The sequence below is a fragment of the Urocitellus parryii genome, chromosome 8, assembly GCF_045843805.1.
Source record: "Urocitellus parryii isolate mUroPar1 chromosome 8, mUroPar1.hap1, whole genome shotgun sequence".
In the NCBI taxonomy this organism is placed as follows: domain Eukaryota; kingdom Metazoa; phylum Chordata; class Mammalia; order Rodentia; family Sciuridae; genus Urocitellus; species Urocitellus parryii.
The window spans coordinates 37,804,386-37,821,919 of NC_135538.1; positions in this window are offsets into that span (position 1 = coordinate 37,804,386).

Here is a 17,534-nt window from a genome sequence, read left to right on the forward strand (position 1 = left end):
AGATATTGTGTGGCCCTCTACAACTAAAAAATATTAAATAAAGAAAAATCATTGATAACCTAAATTTCCAAATAAGAGAACAATTAGATAAATTATAGCAAATCCATTATATATAATATTTATAATATAACCTCTTACATAATAATTATGAGAACTAAGTAGTAAGCTGGAAATATATACAAAGTAACTATATAATGAGAAAGATGAAACCAAGAATTCTATCTATGCTATTGTATTAGGAGGCCAATCACCTTAAATTGTGTTTGTTTAAGGCATGAAGATAATTTTCAAGTGCAAGAATTGATTGATACTGATGGTTTTAGAAGTGAAACCATATGCCATATTGCTTCTGAAGGGCTGAGATTTGAACTCCTGTTTTTTTTTCAATCTTTTTCTTGTTTGGCATATTCAGATCACAGAAGCACAGTGGTCAGGGGCTGGGAAACATTTTTATGTTTGCCAACCAGGGGGTACTTAATACAACATCAAGGTGGGTGACTGCCAGTTCTGCAGAGACCCTGCCTCGGCTGATAGCAATAGGAGACATCTGATATCTCGTTTCAGAATGGGACACATTTGAGAAGTACTGCTTTGCAAATGAGCTTTTATTATAAATAACTGAGATGCCATATCTGATATGGCCCATGGTTGTAATGTTTATGTTATGGCCAATATCCCTTTTTTCATTTTTTATTATAATCCGTTTTTCTTGCCAAACTGAAGATGTCTGAACAAGTACTTTTGACTCCCGCGGTGACTCAGCACCGCAATATGCTTCCTGTCTGCTCCTCTGACCTCAGGAACACAGAGTAGGCTTCTAAAGAGTTCACTGTTTGCTTCAAGCCTCATGCTGGGTCCCTGCTGTGGACCACATTTTGAATGTTTTTCTAATGATTTCTCAACTTTTTCCTTGAAAAAAATGTTCATTTCTGAAATCATCTGCTGGTAATTAGAGTGACCAGCTATTTGTCTTCTAATATAAGGTCTAGATCAGGATTTCATAAGTGGTACCATGCTTAATCACTTTTGCATGGGAAGAGAGTACGAGTTCATTGGGAGAATTTTGGAATCACTTAGATTTCATAATCTGGAGGTTCTTGGCCAATTTATGGTAAAACTGTCAATGATGATGATGTCAATTGAAATTTGTAAGCTGATTTATAGATAGAAAGCAACTCAGGGATTTGGTAATTTATCAAACAGGATTTCCTAAGGATCTACTACATGCCAGGCGCTCTAGATTTAAATATTAGTTGGGCATGATTCTATTCTCACTAAATTCATAGGGAGCAAGCTAAAATAAACTTTTTTGATTCTCATAATAATCTTGTGAGGCGGGATTCATTTTTATCAGTATGATCATTAAGATTGTGAGAAGGTAGGTCAGTATTTTCTCACTTGTAAAGGGCAGGGCTGGTCCTTAAACCCAGGCCTTGTTGCCCAAGAGTTTGTTGCCCAAACTCTTGCCCCTTCCCATGAGCATGGCTCTGGACTTGAATGTCTATGTTCTTGTTCTGAGCTGCACCACTAACAGCTGGCAAACTTTGTAAACATTAACTTCTTTTAGCTTTGGTGTCCCATCTGCAAAATGAGGAGAATAATCTAGTGCTATTGTGAAGATTACATGTGCCGTACTGATGAAAACACTTAGCATGGTGCTTGGCACATAGCAAATTTCAACAAATGCTACCCATGATAAGAAAAGAGTGACTGTGATTATGTTTACAATATGAAGCTTGCTTGCTAGACATTCTCACAAGATTCTTGAGAAAAATATCATCTTTTCAGAAATGTAGTAGGACCAAGGAGGTTATGTCAATTTCCAGCTTTTGCTAGTGATTATGGCAATGTATATAAATATATCTTAACTGAATACTTTTTCAATAGTGAATATTTATTCAGCACATACTATGTACCAGACATGACTCCAGATGCTAGAAGATTTCATGCCATGAGTGAATTGATCTTCAGAATAGTATCACAGGTGTTATCAATGTAAGCATATTATGTATGTATGAAATGAGACTGGGAGAGTCATATAATTTGCCTACAGTCACTTGTCTGGAAAGTGACAGAGTCAGAATACAAACTCAGTCCCTTGACCACCAAGTACAAAGTTATTTATATTTAATATTTGAGGCAAGAGCGCTTCATCCTTCCGGAGTCTGCCTTCCTTTCTTTGGTGAAAGGACAAAAGTGATTGAATGACACCAAAATGTTGGGCAAGTCTGAGGTCCTAATTTTCTGTAATTAATGTATTAGAGAGAAATTTCCAGAGAGGGAAAAAATGTAGGTTAAAAGAAAAAGGAGCATATTAGATGTGAGATGATATAGAATATTTTCTTATTTCCACATAGATTTTTTTTTTCTGTAGAAATGTGGGTGTTTACCCTTAAGATTCCCAGTCATTTTTGTTTCCACAACCACTTTCACTTCCTAATAACATGCATGCACAGAGATTCCTTCTTTTTGTACAACATAAATTCAGGCAGCTACTGGCTATTGTGGGGCTTTTTTTACAGACCACATTACATGTAACCAAATGAAATTCTTTATATTCTAAAATCAGTGGAATTGAGTATCAACTGATCTTTTTTCATAAGATCATTATTTAGATACACTAGTCCAACACCCTCATTGTTATATAAAATTACATATAAGAGGTTGTGAGGGGAATGGGAAAAAAAAAAAACAAGGAGAGAAATGAATTACAGTAGATGGGGTAGAGAGAGAAGATGGGAGGGGAGGGGAGGGGGGATAGTAGAGGATAGGAAAGGTAGCAGAATACAACAGTCACTAATAGGGCAATATGTAAAAATGTGGATGTGTAACCGATGTGATTCTGCAATCTGTATTTGGGGTAAAAATGGGAGTTCATAACCCACTTGAATCAAATGTATGAAATATGATATGTCAAGAGCTTTGTAATGTTTTGAACAACCAATAAAAAAAATAAAAAAAAAATAGATACACTAGTCCAAGAGAGCATTTAATCCAGATTAGTTCTCCTCTCTTTTGGTAAATAAATTCTAAATTCCAGACTTTTCCTGTGAGTATTGTTACTTCATATTTGAAATTCAGCACCAGTCACATACCTAAGGTGCTCAATGCTAGGGATTTTAGCTAGATTTCTCCCTGTCTGAATCTGTACTTTCACCCTCACAACCTGGAGAAGCATGGTGCTGGCAGCCTTCATGAAGAGAGAGATTTGTCTAATATATTGGGAGTGGGTGACTTGAAATTTATCAAAAGATAAATTTCAGGGTAAACTTTAAAAATCCCCCAGAATCAGAATCCTAGTAGAGCACCACGTGGAGAACAGGCCTGTTTCATAATTCATTCATTCATGTTTACATTTCTTTATCTGACCTTATCTATAAAACTTATTGAAATCTGCTAACCTATTGCCTACTCACTATATGGTGGCCCTGAGTTGCCAGACAAGTGTAGTGGACCCCTCATAATATCCTGTGGTTGTTTTGAACCCTTAATCCTGAATTTTGAACTTCAAAATCAGTTGAAATTAAGTAGCAGATATGTTCTCTGTAATCCACTTCACTGATGAATACCTCTAATTGGCCAGGGATAAGACAGTGCCCCTACAGAACATTAATCACTGTGACCTGGTCTTTTCCAGTCTCACCTCCTGGGGATATAGATGGGTTGTAATGTCTTTAAAGGCTGAATTTTGCTGGTTCTTTTCTTCATATGCTAATGTATTGTCTGTACCTCGTCTTCCCCCCCTTATGCTCTGTTGTTGTGTCCCTGGAGTTATCCACTCAGTTCTTTCAAGTTCTGTGCCTCCTCTGCTCCTCTGCTTGGCATTTTCATGGATATGCCCATCACTTGAGGTGCCCAGTTATGTGGTGACTATGGGTCAGTGGGAGGAGAATGCTGTTAAAGTTGATTAGAGGAATTTTTAAACAGCACTTTCTGTGATCAAAAATTTTATGGTGTTTTTAGAGAAAGAACACTATCTACTCTGTATAACCCTCTTGTTTTCAAGTTGAGAAGGGTGAATACTGGGCTTGTTAGAAACTGAATAACAGATAACATGGCAGATAAATAACAGATAACATGTCGGATCTGTCTCTCCCCTCCAGCCAGCACTTTTGGCTACACTCTCAGGTTGAAGGAGCTCCTAGGAAATGCTTCTGCTACAGGCAAATGGCCTTAGAGAGGAGTCCATGTCCACCAGTTGGCTACATATACCCAAATATATCTGAATCCCACTTAGACCCAAGTTTCATATTGACTCCATATTCTCAAATGGACAATAAACTTTTTATAACTACTTTTATGGAAAACCAGTTAGTTACCTGGAGTATCAGTGATCTAATAATTTTCACATGTGAACGTAATGATGCTCTGTGATGGCAGAGAAATGAGATAAAATATCTCTGAATTTTAGAATGATAAAATAACAATAGCAGAAACTGGACTGTTCTGTATTCAGAACAAAAGTCTTCTACTTCATGAAAACCCCAGTGAGATGTCACATATTTTTATAGCAAGTGAATAATTATGTAGAAACCCAGAAAACCTTACACTTTTATATGTATTTCTGAAAATTGCAAACAGTAATTAAGATACTGTTAGTCCTGGTGTAAAGTAGTGGAGGATGTTTCCACAAACATTGTCTCTCCCTTCCAGTGACCTCCAATTTGGGGAGATGGTCATGGGGATGCGTAGACTTGCCCACCTTGTCCATCTGGGCTAAGCAGATTGGGACGGGCATCAAATTTTGCCAGGAATGAGTGCGAGAAGGGACAGCTGCCTTCATGAGCAGAACCGAAGTCATCACTCAGACAGTCACCAGTGAAAGCCTTGGGTGCATACCCTTTAAAACCGAAGTATTCACTTAAAAATTAATTGCATTTGACATTGGAAACACACAACGTGGATCTCATGTGGATGATTTCCCTTTGAGGTCTACAGCATTCACTGCTGTGCTGCAGATGTGCTCAGCTGCAAAATGTAATTGGCATGATCCAAGTCTTTAGAGTCAGACAATGAGAACCAATCGTGAGGAATCAGGAAATGGGATGAATCTGAAAGTCCCAGCATGGGGAGGCTCAATCCATTTTCCCAGAAGTGTATAACAACACCCAATTCGTTCCCAAGACATGCCCTCTCATTTTGGTGGGAGATATCACAATCATCTAGTAATATAAAGAGTTATTGTGGGCTCAAAAAATTTTGATTTTCCATTTCTTTTGGTAATATTTGGTTTGCATATTCCTTGTTCTGCTTCCTTAACTTTTTCAACTAACTTTACAGGTTTATAGAGTCAGTACTTAAAAACTACAAATTTAATCCTGGGAGTGGAATTAAAATTCTGGGGTTTAAATAACATTTCTGGAACTCCTGGGCAGCCACTACTCCCTATGTGGACCCTGTGGCATTATGTTGCCAGAAAGGGAGTTGGAGGCTCTTTGGGGCCACCAGATTTCTTTATACTCCCCATATGTGCCAGTCATCTGTTCAGAGGGCTTGTGCAATTTCCACAAGGCAGCCCGGCATTACTTGGCTCCCACAGGTCACCTGCCACTCTTCTGCTAATTGTTATGACATTGTTGGACTTTGCATATGTATCTATTTTCAGATTGGGGTGCTGAAGTTTGTTACATACCTGTGCAGGTTTTTTCTTGTTAGTGTAGCGTTTCTAGAAGACTCTTGAGCCTAAACATATCTATGCATTGAATGGGATAAGAAAACAAACTGTAAAGATTCTACTTAATGCCAAGCATTACTTAATGACTTACAAAGTATTCTGAAAACCTAAATTCAAGGAAATTTTGCAAAATTTAAACTGAATTCCTCTTCCTTTCTGGGAGAATAGTAACACTGTTTCTCTTGAGAATAATGCATTGGAGCAAGTAGCGATTTAATTATTGGGGGGAAAAGTAAAGTTCCTTATATATGTGTACACTCTAGTCTCTTTATACTTGGTGTGCCTGAGGTTTATACACTGATTTAGCTGAATAACTCAGTCAATCCAGTATTAAAATCTTTGTAAAATTATGAGAGAAAGGAAGGCAGAAAGAAAGATAAAAGAGATGGGGGGGAGAAGGAGGGAGAAAGAAAACTTTCTCTCCTGTCAATCCCCCAATCCCCACCACCACCAAAAGCTTCTGGAGTCTTAAATTTGCTTTTCATTAAGACAGTGGTTAGATGGCAGCTGCTGAACCTCTTAAGAGAACATATGATATGGTAATAAACATCATTTCAGAAATAAGGTTTTTTTTTTGTTGTTGTTGTTGTTCGCTTTTCTAGGGAGCACAATAATGAGCTCGGCATGTTCACTACACTTTTTACTCCAGACCCTGATTTTAACAAGGGCTGGGGGGTTGCTCACTGCTATTGGTTCACTCCCTACCTAGCAAATGGAAATGTTTGTTTTGTCTTTGCAATTCCAGCCACCCCTGACTATGCAGTGTGTTGTAAAATGCCCTTTGAAGTTCATGTGTCATCCATTTAATATGAACACTGCAGGTTGGCGTGTGCTGCTCCTTTTCCAAATGCTCTTGGTGTCCCAGTTTCTCTGGGGAAGGTTCAAACCTGACCATTCTATGGTATAGAAATATACGCATATGCTGGGTCCATGCAGAAGGGTCTGAAACTTTATGGTTGCTTGCTGTTTGTGTAGGAAAGCCAATTTATAGGGAAGTAGAAGGGTGATGACTGTAATGCAAACAAATGTCTTGAAAAATACCTCCTGTGTGTCTCATGCTATATGCTCAGCGGGTTGTGTGTAGCAATTGATGAGGCTAAGCTTTCCCTGTAATGCCAGGCAGTACTGGGAAGAGTAGAATACAGATTTGGTTCAGGAAAGTTGTTTATAGGAAATAGGGGTAGGAAGGAGAAGAAACTGGATTTTAATTTATTTTTCAGGACTCTTTGGGAGCCCACAGAAGCAACCAGATATGTCCTGCATAGTGAGATCGAATCTCAACATCTTCAGAGTTACAAGTTGTTATTGTTTAGATGTGAAGTCTCCCTCAAGAGGTCATATGTAAGACAATGCAAGAAGGTTTGGAGAATAAAAGAATGGGTTGTGAGAGTCTTACCCAGTCAGTGAATTAATCCCCTGATAGGGATTAATTCCTGACTGGCAACTGAAGTGGCAGGGTGTGGCTGGAGGAGGTGAGAATTTGGGGCGTTGCTTTAGGGTATATATTTGTATCTGGCAAGTGGAGCCTTCTCTCTCTGCTTCTCATGATCATCACGTGAGCTGCTTCCTTCTGCCACAGTCTTCCGAAGTGATGGCCTATGTCACCTCTAGCCCCAAGGAATAGAGCCAGCCTTCTTATAGACTAAAACCTCTGAAACTGTGAGCTCCTAAATAAGCTTTTCTTCCTCTACAATTGTTCTGATAGGTCTTCTAGTTACAGCAGCAAAAGAGCTGACTAAAACAGAAATAAAATACTCATTAAGAGCATGGGCTTTGCTGCCTGTGGACATAGCACTTCACAATCTACAAGGCAGTTTTTTAAAAGCATTTTTTTTCCTTATTAATTTCATCCTCACAGTATTGTTCCAAAGTTGAGACTATTATTTCTAAACAATAATAGAGTAAGGGTTTTGAAGAGTGAAGTTGGCTTTGGGTTCCTATTCTGCCATCCTAACTAACCTCCCCAGGAATTAAATAAAACAATCTGCAAAAAGTGCTTAGTACAAAAGTGCTTTGCACATAATAGGAGCTCAGTGCATGTTTTTCTTCTCCCATTCATTCTGTCCCATCTTTATCAGCTGGAGAGATTTACTTCTGGTATGGCTGAAGTTAAGCATTATTTGTATGTTGAATAATTAAAGTAATGGGTTCTGTAGAATTACATGTGCTAATCATCAGGGTGGTTCAGAACTGGGCCTATAAAACCTAAGGCAGAAATCACTCTTTAAGGAGAAAACAAATTACAAGGCTCCAGGTACTTTGAAGGATGTTGCCTGAAGATTCTGGAGATATTACTTATGAATAAATTGGTGAATAATATAAAAAAAATAATTGTTCTCCTATAAATTTAAGTTTGTGATCTGCTCAACTGTCTGATCTTGAGTCCCCCATTTATGAGGTAGAATGGTCTGGACTGACATTGTTATATTGAAGGAAACTCTGAAACTCATCTTGTACAGAGAACATGACATGCTTGAGATGGAAAGTGGACCTGAGCTAGACTTCTTTTCTTACTACATACCTTTCTATCCTTGGTCTGATGCCCTTCCCATTGTATGTATACCAGAGTTAAATTGGATCATTTCTGTGAATTGAAAAATAAAAGTGGCAATGTGTATAACTCACCTGGATCCTGATACAAAGAAACAAATAAACAATAAAAATGATTTGAATGATGAAATTTATAAAATGAATGCAAATTTAACAGTGATCAGATATTAAGAAATTATTCTATTTTTATTTGTAATCATGGCATTGTGGTTATGTAAGAAAAATTACAGAGTTCTTTCAGGGATCTATAGTGAAATATTAATGGATGAAGGATATTTCTATGATTCCCTTCAATTCATATAGTGGAGATTTACCTTGAGTTGTTAATGTTTGATTTGGGTGATGGGTCCACAGGGGTTCATTATGCTATTCTATTTTGATGTTTGTTTGAAATTCTCCATTATTAAAGAATATGACCAGTTATAGTTCTGGTACATTGGTGTTTCCACTGTTTTATTTTATTTTTTCCCCTGTTTTAGACTTTCTATTTTGTTGCCTGATCTTGTGCACCAGGAAACTTTGTTACCGTTTATGCTTCTTCCCCCCAAATGGTTTGTGTTTTTCTGAAAGCCATAATGAATCATAAACTTCCTCTTTGTTTTGGATGTCAGAAAGTTTAGAACAAAATATGTGGCCGAACAATCACTTATTCTTTCATTCATTCTGATCTGAGATGATGCCAAAATGGACTTCCATCTTATACCAAGTTTTTTCATAAGAAGATGTTCTAGAGTGTTAACTTTGGAGGCTACATGATACTGTGGTTCAAATCCAGGATTTGGATCATTCGGACTTATGGAGCCAGCTTTGCCACTATTGACAAATTACCTTCAAAGTCTCAGAGTAAGCATCTGTACAGTGGGGAAACTAATAGAACATACCTCAGAGGTGAACATGAGAATTAAATGAAAGAAACCCCTTTTCTGCCCTTAGAAACAGGATTTAGCACAGAAGACACTCAAATTTTTGCTTCTATAAAATAAATAATTATCATACTTATTTTTGCTAAACAGAAGGCTGGGGAGGAAGCTTTCAACAGTATCCTAACTTCATTGTTGTTTATATCATAATCTTGTTTTACTTTGTTTTCAAATCCAATAATTTAAAAATTTATCTTCTTTATTATATTTTGTGTATTTATATAAACATTCTTAATTTGGGGGTAATAAGACATTATAAATAAAGTACTGCTTCTGGAAAAATGTTTAGGCCTAATTCTAGGAATATTATAAGTAATAATTTGAAGGGTAAGGTATCTGATAAACTAGTTACCTTTTGGTAACTATGCAACATACAATTTAAAAATACAGTATTGAGATAAAACACAGACTTGCTGAGTATCTAAACTCATATTACCTCTTTGCTGTATTACAACTTTCTCTGTTGTAAAACACTCTCTTAAAATCTTTCACACTTCTTATTTAATTTCCAAACTTATTTGTATCAAAAATGTAAACAAGGAAATAAAATGTGTCCTTATGTCATTGTGTCTCCAGTGACTCAACAGATTCTATCCACATATGCCTGCACAACTTTTCCACTATTCTGGGGACTTTTAATGAGTTGTCCTGGTTGGTCTAAGACCAAGTAAGAGCTCTCAGAGTGCACTCTGATGTGTGAGTCGGCGCATGCACCAACTCCTAGGTTTGATGTAACTATGACTTGCTAGGCATGCTGTTTAGAACAGTAACTGTGCACATTAAGGATCAATCAGTAGAAAAAATCACATTTAAAAAACACTCTTGTTTAAAATTAGCAGATGTCAAGAAAGCTTATAATATCAACATTTTTCTTTTCAAAAATTAACTATAATTAACACATGATATCAAAGTTAAAAGTCCTGATTTGATAAGATTACTGTGGTAACTATGTAGGAAAGTGGACTTGATTTAAGGAAATTCAGAATCAAGAGTTAAGAGAGAAAGGGAAGTGATGTCTGCAACTAACAAGAGGTTGAGAGAATAAAAGACAACAAATGGGAAAATATGGAAACAATTAGTAACCCTGGGCAAAGGATATATTTCCTACTTATTTGTATAACTTTTCTGTGTATTTGAAATTTTATCAAAATTAAAAGCTTTAAAAAAATAATGACTAGAGTTTTTACTTAAAATGGTGAAGTAGTTTTGTGGAATGATGTGTCATTCTAGAAGGTAATGTTTTCTTTCTTAGATGTTGTCACAGTTCAAGATCTACTTCTCTGTCCACAGGCAAGGAAGAATGCTTAGTAACACTCATATTTCTGGCATTCAATATTAAGCTAAACTTGGGACTGGAACATAGAAAAAAAAAACACAGGATATGTTGTTTCTGGCATTTCAAGGCCCAGTGAATTCTTAATGATGACATCATGATCATTTCAAACTAGTTGCAGGGATTGTCCTCATGTTACAAACATGGAGTTAGAAGGCTTAAATGAATTATTCTCCATCCTTTCTTTCTTATAGAACACAATATTGTGGTAACAAGTCTGAAAATAATATCCTGCACTTAGAGTTAAGGGTGGTGTTTATATCAAATACAGCAAAGGGGACTCTCCACCTCTATCTCTTTTTCTAGAATAAATTTCGCCTCACGTTTGAGGTTATATATTGAATAGATTTACCAGAATTGTCTAAGTACTTCATCTTATCACCTCATTGGAAAGGTATAATGTGAGAGCAAAATCAACAATTTTCTCTTGACATAAGTGTTGTTATCTATTCATTGAGTTCTTATTTTCATATCATTGTGCCTAAGGACATGCAGCTGGTAGTCTTTGTCAGGATTGAGAGTCTTTGAAAAGTTCATGCACATGACTGGTAAATTACAGTAAAATCTTGAATATCATAGGTTAAAATCCTAGTGATTAGCAGTCATCTCAGGAACTAATTGGAATAATGATAGCTCCACACATAAGGAATAAGAATCTATTGCATATGGTGTGTTGTAGGAGAAATGAAAGGGAAGAATAATATACAGTTCTCAGGATTAGATTGCAGTGGTTCTAATGGGAATGTAAGGTGAACATACCTAAGGCAATAGAAGATCAATCATGGCACATAGAGTTGGTGATCTCACCTTTGTTCCTGAGGAGAGTTCTCCATCTTCATTATTCTGCTGTTCTCTTATCGGTGCTGTGAAGGGGCGAATTCTACATTCTCTGCTAACTTGAAATTGTACTTTCTGTAAGTACGTCATAAAATTCAATCTCTCAAGTGGTGATAACATTGTTAGAAATTTGTTGTATTGAATAAATAATTTTTCAAAACCATACTAGTCTTAGCCTTATTTCTGATAATTTTAAAGCAATGGAAGGTTATTTTCCAAAAGTTTTTGGCAACCTTTATTCTAGAAGGAGAGAAAACTCTCTGGATTCATATTTTTAGCTTATTCTCCTGTTCAAGCCCTGAGTCATTCTATTTGAAAACAACATTGTTTTTTAAATGTCAGAATATGAAATATTTATAACACATATCTACCATGATGAATAAGCTATAAATATAATGCTAACAAAAATAAAATGAGGTGCATGCATCACAACCTTACAGAAAGAAAGGGAATTTAAAAATTCAGTTATGGGCTGGGGATGTGGCTCAAGCGGTAGCGCGCTCGCCTGGCATGCGGGCGGCCCGGGTTCTATTCTCAGCACCACATACAAACAAAGATGTTGTGCCCTCCGGTAACTAAAAAATAAATATTAAAAAAATTCTCTCTCTCTCTCTCTCTCTCTCTCACACACACACACACACACACACACACTCTCTCTCTCTCTCTCTCTTTGAAAAAAAAAATTCAGTTATGTCCCTTTGGGACGCAGCCCACTTCAGGAAGAGATTTGCTATTGCCTGGTATTTCTTTTACTATGCCAAAGCAAAGAGACTATTTGAAATGCAAAATGTTCAGAAATTTTACCGGAAAATAGTTCAGGGGAAACACTTTATTTTGACCCTGCTGAAAAATTTCTGAATGTACTTTATCAGGTTAGTTCTGTTTTTAAAATGATGTATCTGATCCATCCATCCACTCCCTCCCCCTACCCTCTTTATTTTTTTGTAGTTGAAGATGGACAACATGCCTTTTATTTATTTTTATGTGGTGCTACGAATTGAACTAAGTGCCCCCTACATGCTAGGCAAGCACTCTGCCACTGAGTTCCAGCTCCAGCCCTAGATATATCTAATTTATTTCCAGGTTTAAATCTATACATATGCCTTTTCACTTTTCCATTTAAAAAGTCTATTATGTCCTATTGAACAAAAAATAATTGAATTTCTGTTATAAGCTATGATTTTAGAAATATCAAATCTCTTTATCACAAACATGAAAATGGACTTCGGGTGGGGTGTGTGTGTGTGAATGAGTAACCAGCCTTCTCCATGCCATGTGGGAGGCTGTGCCGAGATCAGAGCTCAGGGTGCTGGGAGAGCAGGGACAGGACCAGCAGTGGGTCTAGGGCAGAGCTACCTGCTGCAGACTGTGGTCTTTTTTGAGGGGACCTCAAACCATAAACAGGAAAATTAAAGAAAAGCTGATTGTTACATAGGTGTTAAGAGGATAAGAAAGAACACAGACAGGAGAGAAACAGAAAATAAAAGACAGAAAACACACCCATGTATAGTTCTTTTTCCAGAGCCATTAGTATCACAGGAAAAAAACAAAACAAAACAAAAAACCTCAGAGGTTTCAAACCTGGGAAACGTGCTAGGAATCCTCAAGATAGAGTAGACACTTGACCAGCCCAAGTCAAGCTAAGGAACGTGTAGGGTCAATTAAATTTATTATTATTATTATTATTATTATTATTATTTTATTTTATTATTTTTTATTTTTAAACCACACGACAGCAGTGGAAAGCCTTACAATTCTTATAACACATTTGGGCACATTTTTTTTGTTATCTCTGTATATAAAGTATGTTCACTCCAATTTATTCCTTTATACATGTACTTTGCTGTTGTTTTTTGCATTACAATTCTTAATACACATATATAGCACAATTTTTGTATCTCTGTTTGTATATGAAGTATGTTGACACCCAATTCAAGTCTTCATACATGTACTTTGTATAATGATGTCCATCACATTAAGTTGGCAACCAAAGCAGAAGAGAATAAGGAGTGATTGAGAATAATTAAAAAAAACTTTATTTCTTAAAACTATTCTTATTTAAATGAATATCATTCTTTTTTCCTTTTTTTTTTTTTCAATACTAGGGATTGTATCCAGGACTGTTTTACCACAGAGCTACTCCCAAGCCCTTTTTTAATTTAATTTAATTTTTAATTTTTATTTTTTTAAAGAGAGAGGAGAGAAGGAGAGAGAGAGAGAATTTTTTTTTAATATTTATTTTTTAGTTTTCGGTGGACACAACATCTTTGTTTGTATATGGTGCTGAGGATCAAACCCGGGCCGCACGCATGCCAGGCGAGCACACTACCGCTTGAGCCACATCCCCAGCCTGCCCTTTTTTATTTTTTAATTTGAGACAGGCCACACTAAGTTGCCAAGGCTGGCCTTGAACTTGGGATCCTCCTGCCATAGCCTCCCCAGTCATTGGGATTACAAGCATGTGCCATGGTGCCTGGAATGCATATAATATTTTAAATATTGTCATTATATATAGACTGTGCTTATATGTAATAAAATATAGAAATGTACCAGTTATGTTAAGTCAAGCAAGAAATAGAAGTCAAGAGTGAGTGCATCAGATTGCCTGGAGAGGCTGTCAGGGAAAAGCCAGGCCTGGCTGTCACGTTTGAGATGGTCGTGCATTTGCTCTCATGTGGCTCTGTGGTCTGGAGAGACCAGTCTATGCTACCTCTGCTCCCAGTATAATTGGAATGGCTTTTGTGCCTGGTTACTGCATTTCATCATGTTTCATTGATGATTTTCCTTTCCGTCTTCCCAGAGCTAAGACAACTCCAGCAGGATTACTGAAACAACTTCAGGATGGTCTCTTTCTCTTCTGCAGACTGAGGAAGATCAACTATCCTGATGTGAACTTTTCGGATCTTGACCAGTGGCCTTTATCCACTCACAAGATGGCCAGGGTCCTCCATGGAGGACAAATTCCAGTTGGAAAGAAAGCAGAAGGACCTTTCCTGTAAGACTTCATATTTTAATACGAGAGGGTCTTTCCAAGATGGAGGTATATTTTATGAGCCTGATTTTGTCTTATGCCCACCTCTATATGCAAAGAAGTCTAGGAAATTACATAGTCTGTTTTCTGTTGCAATAACACAATAACACTGGATGGTTTAATTATAAAAAGAAAAAGGTTTATTTGAATTCACAATTTTGGTCCAAGGTTAAGAGGCTGAATCTGGTGATGACCTTCTTGCTGGCAGAGTCCAAAGGCAGAGGAAGTATCAAGTGGCAAGTGACAAGGAACATGCTTGTGTGTCCTGGTCTCTCTTCCTCTTCTTTTGAAGCCACCAGTATTCAATGATGGGGTGCCATGTTGATGACCTTATATAATCCTAATAGTCTCTTCAAGGCCCCACCTCTAAATTCTGTAAGTGGATTCAGTTTTCACCCTCTTAATACTTGACAATGGGGATTAAATTTCAACTTGAGTTTCAGAGGGAACAAACCGTATTCAAACCAAGACATTATCCCAATCAAAATAGAAATTCTTATGAAGTTTTAAATGGAAATTTATATTAGGTCGGTAGCTTGTAATTGGTATTTGTTGCCTAAATTTATTCCAGGTTTTTGTTTCTCCATTCTTATATGATACTTGCCAAACAGATTTTTTTTTGTTTTATTTTTTAGGAAGTCAACTCTATCAACATTTTCTTTGATGATTTCTGTATTTGATTTCATATTTAGAAGGATTTTCCAATTTTTATGTTAAAATTTTCATTTTAAATGATTGTAATTCACATGTAGTTTATAAAAAATAATATAGAACAATCTCATAAACCCTTTACCATTTATCTTAATGGTAATAATATCTTGCCAAATAAAAGCATCTCAACCAGGGTATTTGTATGGGGTATGGTCAAGATACAGAATGTTTCTGTCACCACAAAGATCCCTCAGAATGTCCTGCTTCAAGATTTTGCTTTAACCCTAGCAAACACAAAACTGTTCTTCATTTCTAGAATTGTAGCATTTCAAGAATATTATATATATGAAATCATATGGTATGAAATCTTTTGAGATTGGCTTCTTTTACTCAGCATAATTCTCACAATTTGTGCACATTAACAGTTTGTTCCTTTTTATTGCTCAGCAATATTCCATGGTATGGATATAGCACAGTCTAATCATTCATTCATTGGAAGACTTCTGGATTTTTTTCCAACTTTAGGATATTACAGATGAAGCTGCTATAAACATTAATGTTCAAGTTTTTTGGTTTTTCATTTCTGTAGGATAAATGCTTAAATGCAGTTGATGATGGTTTATATGGTAGGTGGATATTTAAATTTTTAGAAACTGCCAAACTGTTTTCCAGAGTTACTGTTACAATTGTGCATTCCCTCCAGGGAATGATTGAAAACTATGATTGATCTCGTTTGTCTGCACCCATTTGATGTTGTCACCATTTTTTATTTAGCCATTCTGATGAAAATGTAGTGATGTTGCTATCTGTGTATCTTGTTTGGTAAAATATTTGTTCCTATTTTTTAATTGTTTTCTAATTGGACCTTTCTAAAAATACTGAGCTCTGAGAGCTCTTAGAATATTCTAAGTGCCATTCCTTTGTCTAGTATATGAGTTGTAATTTTTATCACTCACTCTGAAGATTGTATTTTTACCCTCTTTGCAGTCTTTCAAGAACAAAAGTTTAATTGTGGTAAAGTTCAATTTTATAAATTTTTACTTTGGCAGATCTTGCTTGGGATGTTAAGAATTTTGTATCTCAATCTTGGTGACAACAATTTTCTTTGTTTTTAAATAAAAGTTTTATAGTTTTATGTCTTAAGTTTAATTCCCACCATGACACATTTTGAACAATTTGTTTTGTGTGCCTGAGGTTTAGAATGAGATTATTTATATATTTATTTATTTTGCCTGTGTCCAATTACACCAACACAGTTTATTGAAAAAGTGATCCTTCCTCCTTTGAATTACGTTTGCACCTTTGTAAGAAATCAGTAGAGCATATTTGTGTGAGTCTGCTTCTAGGTTAAGTATTCTGTTTCCATCTGATTCAAATGTATGATATGTCTAGATCATTGCACTGTCATGGGTAACTAACTAAAACAAATTAAAAAAAGAAAGGAAAAAAAAGTATTCTGTTCCATTGCTCTCTTCTGTCCATTGTGTATCTCTCCATTAAGACCAGAGTGTTGATTAATAGAGCTAAAACGTCATCCTCAAGATGGGTAGAGTTACTTATACTTTTTCAAAATTGATGTAGCTGTTCTAGTTCTTTTGCCTTTCCACATAAGTTGTAGAATAATCTTGTCTATATATTCAAAAACCTTGCAGGACTTGTGAGAGAAATGGCATTGAATCTTTGGATTAATTTGGAGAGAATTCATGTTCTTAGTATGTTGACTCTTTCAATTAGTAAACATGGTGTGTCTCTATATTTATTTAAATCTTTGACTTCTTTCATTCTTGTGATCTAGTTTTCAAAGTACTCGTTCTTTTAGATTACTCTTTAATATTAGAAAATTTCTGAATGATCATTAATGGTATTATTTTCTAAATTCTAGTGTCTATGGGTCATGGCTGATATATAGAAATAAAATAGATTTTTATGTCTTTATCTCATATCCTTACAGGTTTTAGGATTTGGGGAATAGATTTTTGGGATTATCTATATCTTTCATATAGATAATATCTTGTATATGGATAATCATGCCATCTGCAAATAAGGATATTTTATTTCTTCCATTTAAATCTATATGGATTTTATTTACCTTTCTTGCCTAATTCAGTAGCTGTAGCAGTAGTATTCATAATGGGCCAAAAGTAGAAACAATCCTAATGTCCATCAACTAATGAATGTATTTAACAATGTGGCACATTCATACAGTGGAATTACAGTACCATGTTGAATAAGAGTGGATATCATTCCCTTGTGCTGAATCTTAGGGGAGAGAATTCAGTTTTTTCCTCACTGAGTAGCTTGAGTGGCTATAGATTTTTGTAGTTTATCTTTATCAGTTTTAGGAGGTTCCCTCTGTTCTTAGGTTTTTTTTTTTTTTTGTACTGGGTATGGAACCCAGGGCCTCATGAATGCAAGGCAGGTGCTCTACCACTGAGCTATATACCTCCAGCCATATTTCTAGGTATTTTTTGAATGTTTTTATTTATTTTTATCAGAAGTATGTATTGAATTTGATCAAATGCCTTTTCTGCAGTTGAT